Consider the following 4,542-nt stretch of genomic DNA (forward strand, 5'->3'; position numbering starts at 1 on the left):
GAGATTTAAATATTTTCATATTCTAGAAATGTAGCTTTATGAAATAATAGAAAAATGGTAAAATATAAACACCTTCATCAGAGGATTATTTATAATTATACAAGCAACAATAAGGTACTGTGAACTTTTAACAAGGAATGAACACACATATGGTAGAATGCAGGCAAGTGTCAACAAAACTTTGTTAGGATACGGAAAATATTTATAACATGATGTGAAAAACCCAACACTGTATTTATAGCCTGAGCTTAAAATGTAAAACAACACATGTAACAACAGCCTGGAAGAGAAGCCACCCCACAGTTGAGCAGGTGTCCTCCAGCGGTACAATTACAGGTGCAGTTTTCCCCCTTACACTCTCATGCACATGTTTTTTGTTTTTGCTTTTTTTTTTTTCTTTATTGAGCATATGCTACATTTAAGAACAGAGAAAAAAAAACATAAAATTTCAATTTGCAACCACAAGCTGGCCATTTACACCAGTTCTCCTCAAATTGTAATATGCACATGCTCACCTGGGAACTTGTTTAAAATTCAGATTCTGATGAATTTTGCAGCAAATTCTGAGAATCTAGATTTATGGGAATTCTGTGGGTCAGGGACCACAGCTGGAGTGCGATTTCATATACGACACACAAAGAAAGACTACTGCAGATCCTCTCAAGTCAGAGAGCCGGAGACCAGAAACTTCTCTTGTAAGTTCTTTCTTTATAACCTGAATCGGGAAGTGTGCTGAATGGCACCCTGCATCTCCCATGTGCTGATGCCAGCCTGTTCCTTTCCTAGCTGAGCTCTGTTCTGCATGAATTTCAAAATCTGCAGTCCAGCTCATGAGGTTTTCTTCTCCTGGGTAACCTCCCTTTGCCCCTGCTTTGAAATTAAATTCCATTTGCTCTGCTCATGCTGGCACAAAAATTGTCTCAAGTTAGTTTAAGAAAACCATCACTAAAACAATTCTCCTGAGTAGTATAATTATAAAGCTAGTAATGAGACTCCTCGCTAAATGAATAGTGTAGTAGTTAGATTACATTTAGACGAGCACCACATACCCCATTCTGTTTTAATCCGCCCTTAAATGCAATCCTGTTTGCTTACATAAAAGGGCTTTTAGATGGTAATGGTAAGACTATCATATATACTCTTGTAAGATTACACCATATATAAATCGAGGGAGATTTGCTACACAAGGTGTTACCCATGATCTTATCCATGGTGGCAGACATCAGGGAGGCTGCAGAAACTTCTCCAGTGTTGCATCAATGTGGTAAAGGAATCCTAAAATTCAACCTGCAGCAGTTATGTGAGAATTCACTGAAGTCTGATGTGAGTTTCTCTTAGTACATCTGCCAGATGGCACCAGGGCACCATAAAGGGCCTATTTGAAGCTCTTCCCAGCTTGCCACACCATCTCCCCCACAGAATCGTGCCCTTAATGTTCTGCATTGATTGTTTTAGTGCCCAGACTTGTGGGGCATTTTAGTAAGCTATTTATCTTCTCTCTTTCCTCCAAGGTACCTGCAGCTTTCTCAAAGCACGAACGGTGCTCTGCTCCTCCCATTCGAGAAAACCACATCTTTTCGTACAGTACCAGCCCTGTCCCTGAGACTGTGGTGAAAGTGAGGGCTGGTGTAAACGGATTGGGGCATATTGGGCCTCCGGTCACCAGGGCTGCTTTTAACTCCAGCAAAGTGAATATTGTCCACTATCAATAACCCCTTCATGAACCTCAGCTACATGGTACCTATGTTCTAGTATGAGTCCACCCTGGGCAAGTTCCACAGCTACATCAAGCTTGAGAATGGAAACTTATCATCAATGGAAATCTCATCATCATCCTCCAGGAGTACAATCCCACCAAAATCACATGGGCTGCTGCTGATGATGATGGTTATGTCATTGAATCCATTAGCATCTTCACCACCTTCGAGAAGGCTAGAGGGGGAACCAAAAAAGTCATCATCTCTACCCGCTTTGCTGATGCTTCCATGTTTGTGATGGACACAAACCATGAGAGGTAAGCAAATAACCTCATGATCATCAGGAATGCCTCCTGCCCAACCAACTGCTTAGTTCCCCCAGATCAAGGTCATCCGTGACAACCTCAGCATCGTAGAGGGACTCATGACCACAGTTCATGCCATCATTGCCACCCAGAAACCCGTGGCTGACCCCTGTGGGAAGCTGTGGCATGAAGGCTGTAGTGTTCTCCAGGTCATCGTCCCTTCCTCTAATGGCACTGCCAAGGCTGTAGGCAAGGTCATCTCTAAGCAGGAAGCTCACTGGTGTGGCCTTCTGTGTCCCTACTGCCAACATGTTGGTCACAGACCTGATCTGTCTGGGGAAACCTGCTAAACATCATGACATCAAGAAGGCAGTGAAGCAGGTATTGGAGGGCCCTCAAGGGCACCAGGGGCTACACTGAGCACCAGGCTATCTCCTCTCCTTTGACAGTGACACCCACTCTCCCACCTTCTATGCTGAAGCTCGCATTGCCCTCAATGATCACTTTGTCAAGCTCATGTTTTGGTATGGCAATGAATTTGGCTACAGTAACAGGGAGTCTTATGGCCCACATGGCCTCCAAGGAACAAGAGAGCCCAGACCACCAGCTCCAGTGAGCCAATGAGAAGAAAAGAGACCCTCAGCTGCCATGAAATCCCTGCCCCACTCAGTCCCCACCAGACTGAGAATATGCCCTCAACACAGTTTCTGCTCCAGACCCCCTGAAGAGCAAGAAGACTAGGCAGCCCCACCCTCTCGTGTACCATCAATAAAGCCCCCTGTACTTAGCCAAAAAAAAAAAAGCACATAAAAAGCTCCTCTGGTGGGAAGGGAGCTCCCCAGCATGTGCGGTTGGCCCAGTCATGCAAAGGAGCCACTCAATTCACCCAAATCTCTCCTGATGATGATATGCCTTTGACCTGTCTCCTACTGTCCAAAGGACAAAATGCTCCTGATAGCTAATAATCACTGAGTTTTCAACATTATGACACGTTTAGATGCCTTATACGGCCGGGAGCGGTGGCTCACCTCTGTAATCTCAGCACTTTGGGAGGCCAAGGTGGGCAGATCACGAGGTTAGGAGATTGAGACCATCCTGGTCAACATGGTGAAACCCTGTCATTACTAAAAATATGAAAATTAGCTGGGTGTGGTGGCGCGTGCCTGTAATCTCAGCTACTCGAGAGGCTGAGGCATGAGAATCGCTTGAACTCAGGAGGTGGAGGTTGCAGTGAGCCAAGATCATGCCACGAGTGAGACTCTGTCTCAAAAGAAAACAGAAATAAAAGATAAAAAATAAAGATGCCCTATACAACTCCATTTGTCCAGTAAGCCTAGTTCCATAGGTGAAAACAGGCTCAGAGAAGGTGTGTAATTCACTCAAGTTCAACCAGCGAAGGAAGCAGAGCAGAGATTGCAAGTCATGCTTTTCTAACTCCAGGGTACAAATTATTAGCCACTAGGTTCAATCAATGAAGCGCATTCTCAGGTTGCCAGCCCATTTTCATTTTACGGAGCCTAAGTCTACAGCTCTCCTTCCACATGCCTCCCGGCAACTTAGTGAAGTCGTCGGCTTCTCTGATAGGTTAAAGTGTTGAATGCCTCCTGCAAAATTTAGATGGCCCATGTTTTTGTGGAGAAAGACCATGCCTCGCAAGAGCTGTGGGGCCTGACTGAGGCCACAAAGCCAGAGAATCTGCAGAAGTTGTGTTTCCTCATCTAACAGGGCTGAGCCTTGTAATTCCTGCAAGGTGGTGGGGAAGATACTATGCTAAGAGCATCTCTGAGTTTTCCAGGAGCCTCTTTCTGGCTCTCTGAGACTTTCATTTCCTTATCTAGGAAATGAAAATAATTATATCTATGCTTCTAACATTTTAGGGGCGTGTGTGTGTGCGTGCACAAAATGAGATAAGGTATGTAAAGCGTTTTGTAAAATGGAAAATGTTAATGCATGTAAATTATTATTATTATGACTTGACTCAGAATATGCATTGCTTAATAAAGTAAGTTTATCTCTAGTAGTTTAGATGTCGTATGTCATATCAAGGAAAAATAGTATTATGTTACATAGAAGTGTTATATTTATATATTTACCTTATTAAAATATAAAAATACAAGTAGGGTGTTTCCTTAGATGTTGTAAGTCTGCTTTTATATTTTGTTCTTTATCCTGGTTTCAATTTGCATGCTTTGAGTTCCATCTTCAGTAATAGAATTACTCCGTTCTCCGCTGATTGATTCTAGGAATTTGCTGAATGCAGCCAAACTATGACATATTTGCATCTTTAAGGCTTGAAATGTTCTTTCAGTTTTTAAAATGACTTTATTTTGGGGAAATGTATGACTTCTTGAACTAACGGCAAATTAAGTTAATAAAATTCATACCTGCTGTGGGCAATGATGATTATATATCAAAGGAAAAATAAATCAAAGGCTAAATTCCACACTCTGTAATTGATCAAATTTCCCATTCATTTCCGTAGAAATACTTTCTGTTTGGGATTATAATGTCAAGGCATAGAGCAATGATTCTTCCTTTTA

The sequence above is a fragment of the Cebus imitator genome, unplaced genomic scaffold, assembly GCF_001604975.1.
Source record: "Cebus imitator isolate Cc_AM_T3 unplaced genomic scaffold, Cebus_imitator-1.0 Scaffold20, whole genome shotgun sequence".
Lineage (NCBI taxonomy): Eukaryota > Metazoa > Chordata > Mammalia > Primates > Cebidae > Cebus > Cebus imitator.